Source organism: Pseudorca crassidens, chromosome 7 (assembly GCF_039906515.1).
Source record: "Pseudorca crassidens isolate mPseCra1 chromosome 7, mPseCra1.hap1, whole genome shotgun sequence".
In the NCBI taxonomy this organism is placed as follows: domain Eukaryota; kingdom Metazoa; phylum Chordata; class Mammalia; order Artiodactyla; family Delphinidae; genus Pseudorca; species Pseudorca crassidens.
Window position 1 is genome coordinate 69,628,251 of NC_090302.1, and position 22,443 is coordinate 69,650,693.

Here is a 22,443-nt window from a genome sequence, read left to right on the forward strand (position 1 = left end):
GACATCCCTTACCATTGATTCTTCAGCCCTTCCATAGTCAATCCTTCAATTCAGAGGAGAGTCTTAATCAAGGAAACATTTCTTTACATCTACAGAAGCAGCCCATGTCAGCTCTCTCCAATGAGTTTTGCCTTGATTCATCAATAAAAATGGATAATCAAGGCTCATCAGACTTTTAAGAAAATTTAACAGCATGACTAACCAGAGCATCTCTTTCCAGAAGAAGAACTTGGGGTGCAGAGAATAATATAAAAACAATCCAGTACCTATGAGATGTTGGCAAGATATTGTATGTTTTTGTATTGTATATAAGATACTGCTGTGATGAAGAAATTCAAGAGCAAGAGACTTTAGAAATTAAAAACTTACGTACGTAAATAGAGGCTGGATTAGTGATTTATAGAATAGCCAACTAAATATTTCAGAATATAGAAAAAATATGAAAACTGAACAAGTTAAGACATTGAAGGTCAATCTTAGAGTTCTAACATCTTTCTGTAGGAATTTCAATTGGAGAAAACTGAAGAGAAAATGAAGGAGAAAAACTTAAAATATGACAGAAAACTATTTCCTAAGCTCAAAAAAAACACAAAGATATAGATTGTTAGGACCCTCTGAAAGCCACATAGCACAAGTGAGAATAGATCAATACCTATATCCATGCCCAGAACTTCAAGAATAAAGAAAACATCAAAAGAGATTTTAGAGAAGAATTGGAAAAGATGAAGTCATTTAAAATTGGATTGACCTTAGATTTTTTATAGCAGCCCACTGGGTACTGGAATACATTGGTATATTGTCTTCCAATTTCTTGAGGAAAGTCACTTTGAACCCGGAATATTCCTTTCCATCATTCTACTTTTTACAAGTGATGATAATAAAGGCTTTTTCTGATGGGCAATAATTCAAGAACATTTCTTGGTTACTGATTTTATGGGAGGAAAAGCCCCTCAAGAATGTGTTCTAGCAAAACTGAAAACGAATCCAAGAAAGTATAGAGAAGAGATGTTAAAAGGTGATCAAAATATCCAGTAAATATTACTTTAAATTAACCATAATTGTTTGTATAAACTATGAAAAATAACTACCTGGAACAAAGTACAAGCTTTAAAACATGGGAAGTGGTCGGAGTAGGTAGTGGGAATGTGGTGGTGCGAAGAGTGAGAACATGCTAAGTAAGGGTGGAATTTTGTTTTTAAACTGAGTATTTTTTGATGTTAGTAGAAAAATAAGTTTAAATATGTATTTAAACCTTTATTAGTAACTAAAGGTGATTTATAACTTCCAAATAATATAACAAAAGGAAAACAATTTTTTAAAAAACCTAAAAAAGATGGCAAATATTAACATAAAATAAGATGGTAGGAATAATTCCAAATATTCCAGTTACCACAATTACTGTGAATGAATTAAATTCCCTTATCAAAAAAAAAAAAGGCTCGTAATACTACCCAAAGCAATCTATAGATGTAATGCAATTTCTATCAGAATACCCATGACAGGGCTTCCCTGGTGGCGCAGTGGTTGAGAGTCCGCCTGCAGATGCAGGGGACACGGGTTCGTGCCCCAGTCCAGGAAGATCCCACATGCCGTGGAGCGGCTGGGCCTGTGAGCCATGACTGCTGAGCCTGTGCATCTGGAGCCTGTGCTCCGCAACGGGAGAGGCCACAACAGTGAGAGGCCTGCGTATCACAAAAAAAAAAACAAACCCAAAAAACAAAAAACCAAAAAATACCCATGACATTTTTTACAGAACTTGACCAAATAACCCTAAAATTTATATGGAACCACAAAAGACCCAGAATTGCCAAAGCAATCCTGAAGAAAAAGAACAAAGCTGGAGGCATAACCCTTCCAGATTTCAGACTATACTATAAAGCTGCAGTAATCAAAACAACATGATACTGGCACAAGAACATTGATAGAAAACAAACAAAGCAGAAATATAGATCAATGGAACAGAATAGAAAGTCCAGAAGTAGACCCACACACCTATGGTCAATTAATCGACAACAAAGAAGGCAGGAATATACAATGGAGAAAAGACAGTCTCTTCAAAAAGTGGTGTTGGGGAAGCTGGACAGCTACTTGTAAGTCCATGAAATTAGAACACTCCCTCACACAAGATACAAAAATACATTCAAAATAGTTTAAAGACCTAAATGTAAGACACGACACCATAAAACTCCTAGGAGAAAACATAGGCAAAACATCTTCTGACATAAATCATAGCAATATTTTCTTAGATCATTTTCTTAGATCAGTCTCCTAAGGCAAAAGAAATAAAAGCAAAAATAAATGAGTGGGGCCTAATCAAATTTAAAAGCTTTTGAACAGCAAATGAAACCATCAACAAAATGAAAAAGCCTACAGAATGGGAGAAAAAATTTGCAAATGATGTGACCAATAAGGAGTTAATATCCAAAATATATAAGCAGCACAGACAACTCAATATTGAAAAAAACCGAACAACCCAGTCAGGAAATGGGCAGAAGACCTAAATAAACATTTCTCCAAAGAAGACATACAGATGGCCAACAGGCACATGAAAAGATGCTCAGCATCACGTAATTATTAGAGAGATGAAAATCAAAACCTCAAGGAGGTATCACCTCACACCTGTCAGAATGGTTATTATTAAAAAGTCTACAAATAACAAATGCTGGAGAGGGTGTGGAGAAAAGGGAACCCTCTTGCACTGTTGGTGGAAATGTAAATTGATAGAGCCACTATGGAAAACAGTATGGAGGTTCCTTAAGAAAATAAAAATAGAGCTACCATATGATCCAGCAATCCCACTCCTGGTTATATATTTGTAAAAGATGAAAACTAATTTGAAAATGTATGTGCACCCCAATGTTCATAGCAGCACTATTTATGATGGCCAAGACATGGAAGCAACCCATGTGCTTATCAACAGATGATTTGCTTAAGAAGATGAGGTATATATACAGAATGGACTATTACTAAGCCATAATAAAGAATGAAATATTGCCATTCACAGCAACACGGATGGGCCTAGAGAATATTATACTTAGTGAAGTAAGTCAGAGGAAAACAAATACTCTATCATATCACTTATATTTGGAATCTAAAGAAAAAAAACAAATGGAATCTATATACAAGACAGAAACAGATTCACAGATATAGAAAATAAACTTATGGTTACCAAATGGGAGAGCAGGGGGAGGGATAAATTAGGAGTATGGGATTAACAAACTACTATACATAAAATAGGTATGTAACAAGGATTTACTGTATAGCACAGGGAACTGTACTCTATATCTTGTAATAACCTATACTGGAAAATAATCTGAAAAATACGTATGTATAATTGAATTACTCTGCTCTACACCTGAAACTAACACAATATTGTAAATCAGCTATACTTCAGTTAAAAAAATGAAGGCTCATATTATTAAAAAACACAATTCTGTACTTTTTCTAAGAGGCAAACCTTGAAACAAGTGACAGCTGAAAATGAAAGAGTGAAAATGAAAAGCTAGGTAGATCATTAAGAAAGCATAAGATGTGGTAATATTATCATCCAAGATAGATGATATAGAATCCAAGGTAAAAAGCCTTACACAAGATGAAGAGGAGTATTTTATACTGACAAATGGTAGAATCTCAAGTCAAATTTTATTTAGAAGCAGTTCCATTGAAATTAGGAAAAGTATGTCTGATGTCAATTTTACTATTTTTCTGGAGGTTCTGGCCATTGTTAATTCATGAAAAAGAAATAAAAGTTATATATGTGTAATAAAATAAAAACCCAGAGCTCCTAATACTTACAGACAATTAGAAAATACTAGAGAATTTACTGAAAACTTTTGCTTTTAGATTAAATAAGAGAGTTCAATATGGTGGCCAGATATCAGATCAGTGTACAAAACCGATTGATTTTCTTTAAAAAAACAATAAATAAGAACATATTGGCAGTATATGGGAGAGAGATAATTTGTAAATAGCATAAGAACTGTACCTTGAAATACTAGAAATGTTATAAAAACTGTTTGATGTAATTTATAAAATTTTACTAAAACATATAATGACTTCTAGTACAATACTTTAAATGTAGAATTCATGTTATAAATATTTACTATTGATTGATTTGAGGTTCAACGATCTTATGATTATAAGACATTTAGTTTTGTTTTTTTTGCATTAATCACCTTTGTTACACGGATTCTGATTCATTACATTAACTTCACTGCAGAAAGATATTCACTTAACCAGTTGCACGTATAGTGCCGCCAAGTCCAAAAGTGGAGTGTTTATCATGTTTGCCAGCTTGATCACATTCTGAGCTCTGTTGAGTAAGTCAGTTACAGGCCTTTTGATAACCTGATGCTTTGGAATGAATTGTTTCTTTTATTATCCTTAATTTCTAGGGCAAAATAGGTTTAAATATAGTCTACTCATTTAGAAGCTGAACCATCTTCTTGAACAAAGTAACAGTTAATAAAAATAGCCAACATTTACATATGCTTATTATATACTAGTCACTATTCTAATCACTTTATTTGCATATATGAGCTAACTCATTGAATACTCACAGCTCTTTGAGGTTGGGTACCATTATTATTTAGGAATAGAGGCACAGAGGTTGACTAACTTCTCCAGATTCACACAGCCATTCAGTAATTGGAAAAGTCAGAATTTGAACCCAGCACATATCTAGACTCTGTGCTCTTAACCCAATATGCTATACTATCTCTCTACAACTTTTAGTTAAACCATTTCTTAAAAAAATTTTGAAAGAGTAAACAAGGTTCACTAGCTTTACATTTGTTAGATTAGCCTAGTCAGTTGTAGAGATAATTAGATGTTAAGAAAGAAACCTCAACATGTGTTTGAAATCTGGCCAGATCTTCAGTCTTGTGTGATTATTTTTTCCTCTTCTATGCTAGCTTCCATTGGCTCTTCTATACATAGGCAAATCACATTTAGCCAGATATTTCTACCTAAATAGAACACGTACAGAGTCATGACTCATGTAAGCACATGTCAAAAAGAGATTGAGATGTTCTAAGTGAATCAACATCAACAAAAATGCTTGCAGTTGGGATTATTGCTTAATGGTCAAAAATTATTCTTTTATACTTTTTTGTTTGTAGTGATCATAACTGAGAAATTCTGAAACCTAATTAAAGACAAGAATTTTTTTTAGTGAACAAAAAAGTAGGTTGTTGTATTCCCTTTATTTTGAAAAATAACATTTACAAAATGTTGAGAAAATCACACGTTGGTTGTTAGGTTTGAAACATTTAAAAGGTTTGACAAGATATACTGTTCATTTAAGAGCTTGAAAGGGCATTGAAGAATCAGTTATTTAGTAAACAGTCATAGAGAACATCTTTGGGGCACACATTTTAATTAGAACTTGGGATTCAAAGATAGTTATTGGCGAATTCACAGTGCATAGGGAAGATGGGCAATATACAATTAGAATGCCCTGTGATAAGTGGTATGATGCAGGGAAGCATACGGTTTGGTATGGGCCCAGAAAGCGGTGGCTAAGTCATAATAGGAGGTCTGCCTGGAGTAGGTGATTCATCAGCTATTGCTGGACAAATACAAGTTAAACAAACATCTTTGAAATTAACTGGAAGAGTCTTATTGCCTGTTTCTATTACATATGAAGCACTACTTTTTATATATGACATATGATCCTTTTTGAGTGCCACTGTTGGGCAAACAGTGGAGTAAATACGTTTTTGGAGGTACTAGAGTAGTTTTTTACTTGGTGTACCATAGGTTCATTAGCAGTACTTTTATATTTTAGATTTCATTTTCTTGTTGGGAAGTAAAAGAAAGCCACTGACATTTTGTCACAATTATAGCTACTCTCTGATGGCTGTAATCGAGATGACAGGCCATGATTTGGTGGATTTAGTGGGAAAGGTTTACTCCAGAATTCTTAAAGTTGGACAACTATGTGAGCTCCCTCACCAGAAGTCTTGAGACTTATGCTCTTCCTTTGTCTTTTCAGCCCATTGGAGTTCTACCCTACCAGTGACAGTTTTGAGCTTTTCATGATAGATAATACAATGGACACTTTGGCAAGTTTTTAGAATAGTTGATATAATGAAATACGGCATTCTGAAGTCAGTTTACGTCAAATGGGTTAGACATGGTTACAAATTCAGTGGAGCCAGACAAGTAGTTAAGAAGTGGGATGATTTCTATATGTAGGTTTCTGGTGAATTGATTGGACTTTTGGAGACCTTGTGTCTTGTCATGCTTGCTTATTAACATTCTTGTGGTAGTGGATCTCATCTGTATTTAAGACAATTTGTATATTTCTTTTCTATAAAGAAAACAAGCATATAAATACATGTAACCTGAATTTATCATATCACAAATAGCATTAAAGACAAATAAGGACAAATTAGCATTCTGAAATGTCCTATAGTTATCTTCAAAGAAAATTTTCGTTGGATTACAATTAGATTTGGAATTTATAAAAGGAATTCCTCATGGTAAACTATGTCTCACTTGTTTTTGCCTCCTAGTAACCTTGCCCACTTGCTGGGCTTTGATACTTGTTTTGTTGCCTGATTGAATTACTACATAAATATATTAGATGTATGTGCCCACCATCCTAGAACCAATAAACTATTTTCCAATGTTGTCATGTGTTATCCAAACTAATTGATGGAACAGTGTGGATTCCAGGGACACGGTTAAGGTTGGGTTAGATTATATTAAAATCTTATTAAATGAAATCCTATTAATTTAGGGTTCAGGGTAATTTTATATAAGCTGAGTTCAAACATAAGCTGATGTTGATGCTGTTGTTTTTAGGCAGTTTGAGTTTGTTCATTTGCATTAGTACAATGAATGTGCCAATTTAAAAATAATCAAATTATCTATTCATTAAGACATATCAGCAGGGACTGGTACTTGGCAACACTTGGCTAATTAGTTTGTTACAGTATATATGTGACAGTAATCGAATTTTATTTCTTTAACATTTTTCTCTAATCCAGTCTTGTCTACCTTCATTGTTTCTAGTAGTCTGAGTTATTAGTGATAATTATACTGGTGGCATTTTACGGTACTTATGTGTATTTAGTTGTCAGATTGTATTCAAGTTTTAATGATGCAATTTGATCTGCATTAAGTGGATTTATCATGGAATTACCATTTAGCTTGAAATATTGTAGATACCTTGTTTTTTTTAGGTCCCATTTTATTTATCAAGCATTTTCAAGCCATTGATTTAGTCATTCAACATATATATATATATTATATACCTTCTATATGGCAAGTTCTGGTACACTAAGAGGAAAGGACATGGTCTTTGTTTCCAGGAATCATAGATCCTAGTCTTTTGCCAGAGGCATTAAAAATTACTTTTCAGTACGAGGTGGTAATTGCCATTGTGGAGGTATGTAAGTGTCTCTGGAACATACAGGAAGAGGCCCACAAGTTTCCCTGATGCAGGGTAAAGGAAAGGCGTTCTAGCAGGATAGGGAGCATATGCAAAGACACAAATCTGTGGCAGGTCACAGTGGGTTAATGAGACAGCAAGTAGTACTGTATTAAACCGGGATATGTAGGGTGAGGGGAATTGATCCTGGAGTGGATACTGAGCAATTATTTGGAAGGAAGATCCTAAAGAGTTTTGCAGTCAGTCAGGAGATAGGAATTTATCTAAAGTATTGGGGTAATGAGACATAGAGGAGATAAAGTTATATAACAGGATGTTAGAAATTTTGGTGGGGACCTTAAGATACCAAAATGAGTTTTGAGACAGAACACCCAGTAAAACTTGTAGAGTAGTAGGATTAAACCTCGATGTCTGAGTACTATTGCAGTTTTTAACCCGTTACTCACATCCAAAGGTCTAGAAGTTAGGAAATGAAAAGTTAGGTGAAGAAAAGAGGGAGGATTCTTGGAGAAAGTTGCTGCAGTGCTGAGTCCTACCAGCGCCAGCCCCTTATCTCAAGCCTAGTGACAGAGATCGCAACAAAACCCCACATCCCCTCATCCAGCTTGAAGTGAATCCCTTGCAGTTGGGGTGGGCAGGCATGTGCCATGGGTTGATGACTTCCCCAAAAATCTAACGGAGAGTGATGCACTGGCTAGCTATTGTGATAGTGGAAACAAAGAGAGAGCCACGTAGGGATTGACTTGCATGTCTAGAATTTGTCAAAGCAAAAGATATATTAGTGTTTCCTCTGGTTAAAATGTGGGCAGCAGGAGCAAGAGAACTAGAGTGGAATTGTCTCAGCTCATTTTAGAGGTTTGCTTAAGGAGTATACAGGCCTCTGCTGAAAGAAGCAGGATTCCTAGAGGGTGTTGACCAATCAAACCAGAAGAGAGCATCTCGCCTGCATCAAAAGTCTAAACAGAACTTAATCTGACAGGTTTGGGCTGCTTGCCATGGAGGAGTAGGAGAATCCCTTTGGGGCAGGAGAGCTGTAAAGACACTCCTAGCCCTGTAGCAAAGGAGTGCCGATACTCTTCCTCAGAGGGGCCTGCCCAGATTCAGAGATGGAAGGGGGAAGCGAAGCCTATCAGCATCAATTAAAGGTAGTAAGGTGAAGGGAACCCCTGAGAATTCCTGCAGCTGTCACTACAGCCCTTTGCTGCAGAGATTCTGGGCTTAACTTTCCTAATCTCATCAGCAAGGCAGTAAGAAATGTGTAGACATTCTTAGGTTTAGGCTTCTGTGGGCATTGAACGATGCTGAGCCACTCATGATAGCAGAGATTGCCAGATGGTTGGTTTTCATTTAACACCTTTTCCTTTGGTTTCTGTTTTTAAATCTTTTGTGCTTTGCTGAGGTTTACAATGGAAGTCTCAAAATTCACTTTATCTAAAGATTTTCTCGGTAATATCATATTGTCTTTATAATTAATGGCGCGTTGTTGAAATGTTGCAAAGCATAAACGTAATTGCAATAACCGGTTATGCCCGTTCTGTCCCTTTTTATGTTTTTTGTCCTTTGAGACATTAGTGGAATTTCATTTAACCCACGTAGAAACTAGAAACAAGGAGCCTTATACACATTTCTGTTGCCTGGTGAATTCTTGGTACCTGACTTAAAGTGCTCAGGGAGCATTTGATGAGTTCTTAGTTATTTTTTGAAACCAGGGTGGGTTCAGGCAATGGTCTGCAAAATTGCTGAAGGAAGTCAGGAATCTTTTTTAAAAAACAACAGAAAAATGAAGACTCACGCATGCATATATTAGGTCGTCTTGAATCAAATCCTAGCTGAAGCTGTAATGATACATGCTGTTCATGAAAGACTTAATACAGTCTTTCTAATTGGATGAATTGTCTTGTTGTGCAAAAACTGTTATTACACTGTGTGTGAAACCAACCATGCTGCAGGGGAAAAAATTAAATCGCCTGACTCAGAGGTCACTTGTGAATAGTAACACAAGATCTATTACCGTTATTAGAGACTCTGGAGGACATTCACCCTTTTATGGTCTTTCAACTGCTGGAATGAAATATTTTAGTGGTAAACGACACCCTTCTGGGAAATCCTCCTAAAGATTCTTTTTTTTTTTTTTTGCTTTTTGTATGTTTTAAAAAAGGGGGAGGGGTCTCAGGGAAAAAAATCACATTGTTCCTTTCAGATCACTTTCAAAGTTTACTTATTTTGATTTGGTGTGATGACAGTTGCTTTTAAATGTTCCTCATTACACCGTTCTTAATCTAAGTCTATTAGTCCTACACTTTATCTTTTGTAACATGTCATGCACATGCTGTAATCTTTTCCATAGGGAAATTCATGATTGCATGCAAGCTCAGAGACCAGGATGTATGTGGTTCATGTCAAAATCTGTATTAAGCACTTTAAAGTACATGAAATGAAAAGTCTATCTGCTTATTATGTTTATCTTCTTTTAAGGGTCTTTGAGTGTATATAAGACAGATTATGTGAGTATATATTGTAGCTCTGCATGGAACCATGCTGAGCGGTAATTTTAGGAAACACTTTAAGAAGTGAATGAATAGCTATTGATCTGAGGTGAAGCTTTATAACACAGTTATTAATTTGGGAACCAGAGTACCTTTCCAATAGATTACATTCATTATAAACTGTCAATCCATTTGTTATTATTTATTACCACTCTGGAGCCTTCTGCTTTTTTGCTATATGATTGAGATTAGTTTTTGTGGGGATTGGAAAGAAATAAGACTAGCTATCAATAGCTTTGAAAATAATTTGGATAGATTTTTTGTTAATTTTGAAGTCAAATAACTGACTTTTTCTCTTCCCGTTATTGGATTCCAGCATCTGTTTTTCTTCTTCTGAAGCTTCCTTACTTTATTGCCCCAAAGATATGGAACTGTTAGAGTGATGTGAATAGGCATATAAATTCTGTTGGATTTCTCAGTGCCTGCTTTTGTTACAGGTATTTTGATGGGTTCATTAAAACATATCTGTTGAAATGGGGGTTGGTAAGAAGGAATAGAAGGAAGAGACTACATTGTCAGTAAGAATAATACATAGATATATGAGCTTCACTTGAAAATAAAAATAATTTTGTAAAATTGTAGATAGAAACGCTTTGTCAGGTTGCTAATGAGAGGCTTGACCTAGCTGCTGCTGCTGCAGCATCTTTGGGGATGATGAGAGATGCAAAATGCACTGTTGCTAGGCAACTCTCTTGGCTGCCTTTGGAGCAGGTTCATATGTGCTAAGAGCTAATGAATCCTCATGTCTGCTCTTTGAAACTGTTCAAAAGCCCATGAAGACATACCCAGACATTTAGCATTTACAAGTACCTGAACCATTCTTGCCATGCCATTTAACCATTAAAAACTAAGTTGATGATTTAGTGTGTATTGAATATTGCTTATTTTTTCAAGGTAGATCAAGATTTAAGCCCTAATAAATATGTTTTCAAAAAGGAGCTCAGTAACGATGAATTAATTTTGATCGATGTTAATTAAATTATTCTATATGAAGGCTTATTTTAAATATGAATGCTTTTTTCCCCCCAAAAGTGATAAGTTGTTGGAATTGGCCTTTTGTAAGCCTCATAGAAAGTTTTTAATTACACTGTCTTCATGCCTTGCTCAGCCCAAGGCCATTATTTCTGAAGATGATAAGAATCTGGAATTTTTATCAATATTTTATCAATATTTGTAAGATCCCATCCAATCTCTAATAATACCTACCTCTCAGAGGTGTTGTAAGAATTACAAGGTCCTGTGCATGAAAAGACTTTGTAAAGTGCCATATAAATGCTGTGGTTTTTTTTTTTTTTTACAGTGAATTTCAAGGAATTGTCTGAATTCACAAGAATTTTATGTTACTAGATAATTAACTATTATTCAGGCTTATTAATATTTTGGTGTAGGATATGGGATAATTGTGAGATTTCTAGCCTGTAACTGTTTATATTTTGATTGCATTAACCTGTGATTTCTCTTAATGTCATAGCACCTAGTATAATACCATGTGATAGAAGGCACTCAATAATATTTATAACTTAAGGTTTTATGAACCTCCTGTATAGAATATCTAAATTGAATTGTTTTTTGTAATATTGTAAAATATACTGGAGATTTGTTATAATTCTGCCTATACCTGTTTTCTCTCAGCTTTAAAATGAGAATAATAGAAGAATCCACCTCATTAAATTCATCAGGTGGATTAAATGAGATAATCCAAAGTATAATACCTGGTTTATAATCAGTGCTCAATAAAAGTTATCTATTACTAAAATTGTAGTTTATTTTTATAGCTTCTTTTATTTATTTCACAATTATGTATCTGCTACCTCATGTTCTAGGAGCAGTGCTATGCTATTTTGCAAGATAGACATGCTCCTTGCCCATCTGAAGCTTATTGTCATCCTTTATCCCCAGTACCTGAAAAGAGAGACATTAACTGTTTTCAGTGTGCCTGTGTGTGCACGTGTGTATGTGCTTTTTGTTTTTTTTTTGCGGTACGCAGGCCTCTCACTGTTGTGGCCTCTCCCGTTGCGGAGCACAGGCTCCGGACGCGCAGGCTCAGCGGCCATGGCTCACGGGCCCAGCCGCTCCGCGGCATGTGGGCTCTTCCCGGACCGGGGCACGAACCCGTGTCCCCTGCATCGGCAGATGGATTCTCAACCACTGCGCCACCAGGGAAGCCCATGTGTGTATGTGTTTTAAAGGGGATAGAGAATAGTGCTGTTCAATAGGAATATAATATGAGCCACATATATAGGTTAAAATTTTCTCGTAGCCGTATTTTTTAAACAGTGAAAATAAATAGGTGAAATTAATTTAAAAATATGTTTGTTTACCTCAATATATCCGAAACTACATTATTTCAATATGTAATAATAATAATTTCAATATGTAATCAACATAAAATTATTAATGAAATATTTTATACATATATATTTTTGGTACAAAACTTTCCATATCTGGTGTGTATTTTACCCTACAGCACATCTCAGTTCAGACTCACCACCTTTAAGGGCTGATTAGCCACATGTGGATAGTGGCTACTGTGTTGAATAGTACACGGGTAGGTACAGTAAAAAAAAAAAAAAAAAAAAAAATCCCAATTCTCATTTATTTGATATAAATGTACCAAGTATTTAGAAATACTCTTCTCATTGGCTTTACTGGGCTAAAATAGCCTCACAGTCTCTGCAGTGAAATAGAAACCTAAAATGGTTAAGAACAATAATTCTTTTTTTTTTAATTGACCATAAAAAAGTCTTTATTTACTAGGTTTACAAAGATCATAATTAGATGGTGCATTGATAAAAGGAAAGAACAGGTGGAGAGTATTAAAGAAAGCAGTTGAAAGGGTATTTCATCATATTCATTATAAAGTTATGGTATAATTAGAACAAATTCTTAAAATGGGGTTTTCCGGGTGGTACTAAGAGGGCGATGGACTGTCAGGCAGATGTTTTTTGGATGGAAGTAGTCAGTCTCAATACTTCACAGTTTGTTAACTTTTTCTTCCTCCTTTAGTCAGTCTCGAGTTGAATTCAGCTCATGTTCATGAGTATTTGCTATACGTGTGGTCTTGGGCAAATTCAAAGAAGAATAGGAGCAGGGTTGCTACCTGTGAGGTGTTCACAGACTAGTGTGGGCAGCACTCTTGAGAATGAATAACTGTTACCCAAAGTATACGGAAATAAAGGTGTTTACAAAGCTAGAGCGACAAACAATACTTAGGGTATTCTTTGCCCAGAAAGTGGCAAACAATTACTCTTTTATCCTTAAACATTTTTCATGGTTGTAAAACATTATTTTTTGTGGTTAGTGCATGAATAGTTGAACCATCAGTTTGAAAAAGGAGAGACACACACAAGGTTCAGCAGGCAAGAAGGGCTAGATTTGCCTTGAAAACTAAGGTGAGCAAGAAGGCAGGGGAGAAGATGATCAGACTTTGTTCCCTGACATGAACCGTCTTCTTTGGGCAGGATACCTGCAGTCTGTCTCATTCCTCCAGTGAGCCTTTGCTGAGTCCTAATGCTGCCTTGTTTACTTCCTACTCTTCCTGCCTACTAGTCTTATAGCTTCTCGTCATTTAATAGCCAGTTCAGTCCCATCACATACTGAAATACTGCTGAAAATAACTTTAGTAAAACATTACTATATTAATTACATTTATTAATATAAATAAAATAATATTTTATTTTACTAAAGTAATATTCTTGTAATATGTGATTGTAGTATGTATCCAAACAATATAGTAGTATGTACAAGTACTCGTAAACAAATATATTTGTCTTAATGCACCTTCTCCCCTCTGAACCCCGAATATATATACACACATATGCACACAAAGCCATTATGTTATACTAAATATATGCTCCTTTGCAGTTTGTGTTTTTCTTTCATTAATACGTTATAGCCATCTTTCCATGTTATAGGTGTAATTTATGGTTTTTGAAGGATGCTGGTGTACTACGGTGTATCAGCAGTTTAATGTACGTAACTCTTTCCGTATTGATAGATATTTAAGGTGTCTGTGTTTCTTTTTGTTACTGTTGTTGCCGTTACAGATAATGTGGTAGCAGACAACTGAGGAATTCTTGGGCACCTCAGCCTTTTATGATAGCATTGTTCAATAGAACTTTCTGCAATGATGGAAATGTTCTGTAATCTGTTTTCCAAAATGGTAGCTGCTACCCACGTGTGACTTTTGAGCACTTGAAATTTGGCTAATGTGACTGAAGAACTGGAGTTTTAATTTTATTTAATTTTCATTAATTTAATTTCAAATGTAAATAGCCATATGAGGGTGGTGGCTACTGTGTTGGGCAGCCCAGCCCTAGAATCATTCCCTTCCTCTGAAAAATGAAAAGCAGTCATTATTATACTATTTAGTATTTGCAGTTATCAAAGATTGAATTGTTTTCTTGTTCTTATATCTTAATTTCTGTCTATAGAAATTATTTTTTATGATTTTAACCTTCAAAGTTGAGTTTGGGGGGCTTCCCTGGTGGCGCAGTGGTTGGGGGTCCGCCTGCTGATGCGGGGGCCGCGGGTTCGTGCCCCGGTCCGGGAGGATCCCACGTGCCGTGGGGCGGCGGGGCTGGTGGGCCGTGGCCGCTGGGCCTGCGCGTCCGGAGCCTGTGCTCCGTGGCGGCAGGGGCTGCGGCGGTGAGGGGACCGCGTACCACAGAGAAAAAAAAAAAAAAAAAAGTTGAGTTTGGCTTTTTCAGTCAATAATGGTGGAGATTTTAATTGTGAGTTCCTTGACTAGACTGTAAACTACTTGAGAACAGGGACTGTCTTCTCAGTTGTGTCGTAAAGCCTAACACAGCACCCAGTGTGCAGTTGTCCCTCAAATATTTTTGATTGTTAGGTGTATAACTCATAGGAGAGTTTACTGTTACTATTGATTGAGAAATATTCTAGAAGTTGTTCTTTTAAAAAATCCTACATAACATTTTGTTTTCTTACTTGCTAGTTACTTTTAAAGCAGAGTATGAAATACTGGGTCAGGGGTCTCCAAGACTATGCCCAGGTTTGTTGATTTGCTTTAAGGACTCACAGGACCCAGTATTTAGTTGCAACCACAACTATGATTTATTACAGCTAAAGGGTAAAAGCAAAATCAGCAAGGGCAAAGGTTCATTGGGTGAAGTCCAGAAGAAACTGGGCACAAGTTTCCAAAAGTCCTCTCCCAGTGGAGTCACACAAAATGCACTTAATTCCGCCAGCATGGAATCGTGACAGCACATGTGGAGTGTTGTCTAGTATGGAAGCACATTAGAGATCTGTGCCCAAGGGTTTTATTGGGGGCTGGTCAGTTTAGGCACAGTGTTGTATACTGTGTTTGTACAAAGAGTTTAGGCACATTCCTATTAGTAAAGAATGGTAGGAACCCTACCAAAATCCATTTTCTGAGACTCTACTCAAAGGCTAACTTTGCAAGCAGGCTTTTTAAGGATGCCATTCTCAAGCCTGCTACGTTAACTCGTTTCTGCACAAATATTTACTTAAATCTTGATTAATTTGGGCTGTGTTTTATATTTTTAAGTAGTAGGTCCTGACAATTTCCTCTCATATTCTCCTTTTTGATATTTGAGTATATCAAATATATATATACCTTAAACATCTACTCAGTAGGTGGTTATCATTCTCTTGTTGAGCACCTCTGGTTACAGAAAACTTAGTGCCCCCTGAGGCATCCCATTCAATTCTCTAAAAATTTCTCTTAAAACTTCTTTTCCATATTAAACCCAAATATGCCCTTCAGTTTGGGCCTTGGGATTACATGAAACAAACCTAGTTTGTCCTTTATATGTTACCCTTTAAATATTCACAGATAACTTGTCTGTCTTCATTTCTTCTGTAGTACAGGAACACAGAGTTTTCTGTTTCTCTTTGCCCTTTTTTCTTTGTGGTTATAACAACAAATTCTATTTACAGTATGTTTGTTTTCCTGGCATATGTTTTGCACATTGTATTGGTGTTTTATAATATGGAGGTTTTTATTGTGTTTTGCTTTTTTTTAGCTGATTTACTCTGACATGATATTGTATGTATATTGGGGGGAATCTTGTCTCCTAAATTTTATTGAATTTCTGATTTTTTAAAAAAATACATTTATGTAATGAGACTCCTAGATTAGAAGATTTTTAATGTTTTATTATGAAAAATTTCAAACATATTCAAAAGTGGATAGATAGTATAATAAACCTGATGAATCCATCCCTTAGCCTCAACAGTTATCATTCCATAGCTGGCCTGTATCTCTTGTACTCTCCACTCTCCAGTCCCCAACTCAGAACTGTTATTTTGAAGCAAATCCCAGATTAGAGCTAAACTTCTTAAATGAAGTTTGAAATTTTTCTGTTTAGAAACATTGTATCACCTTTTACTCCCCCATAATCGTGTTGAGAATATCTGTTTCACTGTATGTTTACATTGTTTTAGAATTTAAAAATATTTTAAACTTTAGTATGTGAGAAAATTATCTTGTTATAATTTTCAGTTTTAAAAATTAGTAGTGAGATTTAAAGTTTTTATTCGCTCCTTTTCTTTTTCTCTTTGAGTTTTAGATATATATGCTGTGTCCGTTTTGGAGGGGGAAATCTTTATGTATCTTAAGAATTTTTGCATTCTTTACTTCAAGTATCAAATCACTGGTTGAAAAATCTCGCGTGTGTGTGTGTGTGTTTTCTTTTTCATAGCTGACTGTTAGTGAGTGCTTTACTGTGTGGCAGAGATTGGGTTAGTTTGGGTGTAGAATTCTGCATTGGGACCCATTTTTATTCAAAATCTTTTTTGTTTTCTTCCACTGCTTCTATAGGTTGCAGTGTTGCTGTGGAGAAATCCAAAGCCTGAAATCCTGAGTATATGTTTATGTGAACCTAATTTTTGTTTTTATTTTTCCTCTCTGGAAGCTTTCAGAATCTTCTCTTTGCCCCATACTCTGTAATTTCAATGCCGATGTGTATTAGTGTGAATCTTTTTTCCTCTGTTGTGCTGGATAACTGGTGGCTCTTTTAATCTGGAAATCCAGGTCCTTGAATTCTGGGGAATTTTCTTTGTTATTTTGTCATTAATTTCTTTCCCTCTACTGACCTTGATCTTTCTTTCTATAACTTCTCTTGCTTGGACCTTGAATTCTGTACTGGTCTTATATTTTTCTTATCTTTTGTTCCCCTATTTTCTTCTCTCTACATTTTTACTCCACTTTTGAGGAGAATTTCCTTAACTTTATCTTTCAACTGTTGTTGAATTTTTTTGTTGTGCTAATATGTGTTTAAATTCAGTAGCTCTTTTTGTTTTCTAAATGTTCTTGAATTGTAGCCATCTTTACTTTCATTGTTTTAATGCATAGTGAGCTATTTTCTTTCTAGAGGGCATGTAAATATTCACTTAACATTTCTTCTAGATTCTTTAATCATTATTTCTCTTTGATACCTAATTCCTGAATCCATTTGGAATTTTTTTCTTACGTGGTAACGTGTTAGGATTTCTCCTCCCCGTTAATAATCAGTTTTTCTAAAAACCATTCATGGATGAATCATCATCATCTTTTTTTTTTCTTTCAGTTTGTACTGTCTGCTTCTATCATGGGTGTCACTGTCAGTGTTTTCTTACTAACATTCATCTCTCTAGTCTAATATTATTCCTTGATGCAGAAGATTATGCAGGATAGGAGTTTACTAAATCTGTTTTTTGTCATTCCTTAACAATACACTGTCTACTCCAAGCAATTGAATGTCTTCTTATTCATTGTTGCAAGACATTTATATCAATCCTTTTTTATGTTACTGGCTTTTTTCATTAATTTTACTTCATTCTGGGTGTGACTCTTTTTGGTTAATATAGCTTTCTAGTCAGGTCATTTGTTTACCAGTATTCATGTAAACCCTATTTAATGTTAAGGCTTTCATTTGAGACTGAATTGGGACCTTATAAATACAATTCATGGTATAAAGTATCTACCACTTATTTATACTTCAAAGGTTTTTTGTCACTGAAGAAGGAAAGTGAGGATTTGGAGTCATACTTTATGTTCAGCCAATTTGTATTGACCATTTAATCTTTTTTTCCCTCAAATGTAGTATGAATTGGCTCATGTTTACCATTGTCAGTCTTGCATAGTTTTTCATATTCCAGTAAACTGATCTGACTGTCATAGCGTTGGGATCCTTGAGCAATGTACTGTTTTAATACATTCAAAGCATTGACTCTCTCTAGTTTTATTACATAGTTGCTTATCTCACTGAGCTGTATTTAATTATATCTCATTGTTGGAGGGCATTCAGACTCCTCCTTTCAACTCTCCGACTTAAGACTTACTGTCAGTGACATATGCAGTAGTAGAAATCGACTGTACCGAATTGAAAGGAAAAATACACACATTATACTTTACTTAACAGGATATTGCCTTTTCACTTTTGTTCTACCAGTCAGACTACCAAAGATTTAGATCTTACCATGATAGAAACGTAAAACCGCCTTTTTTTAGGAAGGAAATTTTATACTTTCAGGAATTCAGTCATTATAGTTATCATTTATAGCAAGTTGTTAAAATGTTAGCAATTGAAAGAAGTTGTGGTTATACTCCTTTTTCCCACTGGTGATTACATACTAATAGTGTGACTATTACTTTATAATTTAAGTTTTCTTATACCATGTTCTAAATACATAAATTGCCAGACTCTGAGAGATAATTTGTTAGACCTGCGCGGTCTCCTAGGAGTTTCGACTCGCCCAGGAAACAACAAGAGTCGGAAGTCGATGCAAAACGCAAGAGGTTTATTGAAGGCCGGTGCACCGGGGTTCCTTGGTCCTCACGCAGGAGGTCGAAGAAGGAACCCTTTTGGGCGCGAATATGTCAGTTTTATAGGTTCCCACTTCCCCGTATGTAAATTATAGATTTGGTTGTGTTCTCCTGCTGATTGGTCCCGGCTTAGGCTCGGACCAGAGAGGGAACTTGTCCCCAGCTGCCTGATTGGTCTTTGACAGACACCTTTTTTTACATTTTGTTATCTCCCTCCTTCTCCCCAGCTGTCTGATTGGTCTTTGACAGACACCTTTTTTACATTTTGTTATCTCCCTCCTTCTCGGAAGGGGGCCGGACATCCTGGAAATTCACCCATTGTCTAAGAAGCCCCTATTGTCTGGAGAGTTCTTAATCATTAGCTGGAACAATGTCCCTCGAGTCCCACAAATTAAATTCAGAAGACTAAGGAGGCTAACCTAGAAATTAAGTTTAGGTTGAGAAAGGTCATGATTATTTTCTTCCAGGTATTTCAGACTCCTCAAGTGATATGATACTTGACTTTATCCATTCTAGTTTGTCGTATATCCTCTTTTTTTCCATACTTTGAGCTCCTGTGTTGCTGAACTTATTTTTCTACGTACTGGGAAATTCTTACCTCAGATTCTGAAGATGTCCTGGTAACATTTTGATATCCTGGTAACACTTACCTAACAGGTAAATTTTTCTGATTCAAAGTTAATTTGGTCAGAGTACTATCTTTAAGTACTTTTCTTTTCAAGTGGTAGGCTTTTAATAATTGGGTACCGAATGAAATAGCTGCAGCACTATTATAAGATCCATCTTGCAAATAGAATTTGAGCAGATAAAGGAATTAGGAGTAGTTTATGCATTCTAAAAGCACTTACGGTATGCTGGAACCTGAGATTCAAAGGTGAGGAAGATGCCATCCCTACTTTTGGTAAGGCAAAGTGGCAAGTACCTGGGCTCTTCAGAGTTAAATTGCTTTGCTCTAGTGCTACCTCCAGTACATACTAGCTCTGTTACCTTGAGCACATTATTTGGCCTTTACAAGCTTCAGTTTTGTCATTTCAAACATGATAATCATGATTTCTATAAAGTGCTAAGGAGAGCATTTACAGTCGCTGTTCAATAGATGTTAGCTGTTACTGTTGGAGGAGTCATTATGGATCAGCTGCTCAGGCTGAACTGGAATAAGGCTAGAGTGAATATCAGATAGAAAGAAGATTGCCCAGTGGGAGGAATCTTCTAGATACCTATCTTCCCTTGACCTTATCTGACTCTCAAAGGTTAAACTTCAAGACCCTAGACCACTTATTTAATTATATGCTGTGATATAAATATAATATGAACCACAGAAGGAAAAAATTATACTGTGTTTACATTACTGTAATGTTGCTGTGTTTCTGCAGATTCCTTACAAGTAAAGGCAACAATTAGTTTTTCAGCACATCCCTCAATGGACTGCTTTTCACTGTATTACTTAAATAATAAGTAGATACCAAAGTAGACATGTCATATAATTGAGGAAGGTCGAATTAACTAATGTTAAAAAAAATCATAGTACATTATGCCCCTTTTTTGTAGAATAATTTTAAAAAATTTCTATCAGTGTTAAAATTATTAAAGAATGTATTTATGCTTTTTTTTATATGTACCATCCTAGCATATTCACTCTTTGTTTTATAAAATTTCATGTTTTTCTGAATCATGGTGTAGTACACCTGAAACTAACACAGTATTATAAATCAAATATACTTCAATAAAAAATTTTTTTTTAAATTCATGTTTTATCTTTTCATTTCTAACTTAACACATACTGTTATCTTACCACTGTTTTATAAATGGCAAATACACTTGTGTAGATAGATTACTTCCATTTTTTCACAGGAGAGAGTCTTGTGCAAAGATGGTTCAGCACTTATCCAAGGATATGTATAAAATATGATCTAAGAATGTGCTTTTGTAGTTCAGGTCTAGTTTTGTAAAACATAAGTCTAAAAAGTTAAAGAAAACCAGATATTGCTTTGGATTTTTGCCTCTTACTTCCATAAGATGATCATGCCTTGAATTATTTTCTTCACTGGTATCTTAATTTTTAATACTAATTTATAGCTATATCTCTTATATAGTATTAAAGTATGAGTCTCTCATGCTTTTAAAAAAGTGGGTAGTTATAAACATTTATTATATCTCTCATCTGAAAACTAAAATGAATAATAACAAAGCCCTTTGTATTCTCAATTTATAAGTGGATAGCCTACTCATGATTTTCATTATAGAACTCTCTGAAAGATTATGCTACTTTCTGTGTAGCCTCATACAGTGTTGCCAACATGGATATTTTTCGTGGAACCCAGAGTTAAATTTTTCTACTCTGTTCTTTATATGATTGACTCCAGGTAGGTACTGGGTTTTGTCTCTCCTGCTTACTTTTTCTGGATGTTTTGTCTGATTATAGGGAGAAGACTTACATAATAGCTCTTTATCCTATTATGTACAGCCTGAAATCTTCTATCATTTTCACTTCCGCCAGGATAGAATAGAGGGGTGAACTGAGACGTCGACTTCCATCCTCATTCTGCCACCAACTAACTGTGTGATCCCTCTGTGCCTCACTTCCATCATCTGTAATATAAAGTCATTTACCTAAATGAACTCGACAAGACTCTTCTGACTCTTAAAAAACATCTCATGGTTCTTTTTAAAATTGTGGTGTAAAACACGTAACATGAACTATACCTTCTTATCAAAATGTTAGGTATACTGTATACAATTTTTCATCTTGCAAGACTGAATATCTGTACCCATTGAACAGCAAGTCCCCATTTCCCCCTTCCCCCAGCCCCTGACAACCACCATTCTACTTTCTTTTTTTAAGACTGACTACTTTAGATAGTTATACAAGTAGAACCATGTGATATTTGTCCTTCTGTGACTGGCTTGTTTCACATAGCATAATGTCCTCAAGATTTATCCATACTGTAGTATATGACAGGATTTCCTTTTTTAAGGCTGAGTAATATTCTATTGTGTGTGTATACCACATTTTATTTATCCATCCATCCACTGATGGATATTTAGGTTATTTCCATCTCTTAGCTATTGTGAATAATGCTGCAGTGAACATGGGGGTGCTAATATCTCTTTGAGATCCTGATTTCAATTCCTTTGAAATATTTCAGTTATTTGAAACATTTTAAAATACTCATGTGTATTTTATTATAAAAACTAACAGTGCCAAGTTAAACAAGTCAAACAATTCAAGTTTGTTTATATTCCATAAAATATTACCGAAAATTGTGTTTCAATAAAGAAGACTTGTTTCAGAACAGGCAGCTAATAGCAACTGAGCATTTAATGTTTTTTTGTGAATAAATTTTAAAAGAGACTACTGCCTGTCCTGAATTTCCAGAAGTGGGATTGCTGGATCATACGTTAGTCTTATTTTTAATTTTTTGAGGAACCTCCGTACGGTTTTTCATAGTGACTGCACCATTTTACATTCTGCCAACAGTGTACAAGGATTCCAGTTTTTCTACATCCTTGCCAACACCTGTTATTTTCTAGTTTACTGGTAATGGCCATTCTAACAGGTATGAGGTGATATCTCACTGTGGTTTTGATTTGCATTTCCCTGATGATTAGTGATATTAAGCATCTTTTCATATACCTGTGGCCATTTGTATTTCTTCTTTGGAAAATGTCTATTCAAGTCCTTTGCTCATTTTCTTAAATCAGGTTAT

At 35.3% G+C, this 22,443-nt stretch overlaps 1 protein-coding gene and 1 long non-coding RNA gene across 4 annotated transcripts in view; one reads left to right on the top strand and one right to left on the bottom strand.

The window, feature by feature from the left end:
- The window catches only part of FOCAD (focadhesin), a 312,885-nt gene that overhangs the window by 115,630 nt on the left and 174,812 nt on the right, over positions 1 to 22,443 (top strand). The window lies entirely within an intron of this gene.
- Positions 18,691 to 19,119, bottom strand: LOC137227072 (uncharacterized). The gene is made up of 2 exons (XR_010944684.1): positions 18,990 to 19,119; positions 18,691 to 18,925 (listed from the first exon to the last, which is right to left on the bottom strand). It is a non-coding gene; the product is annotated as an uncharacterized lncRNA (long non-coding RNA).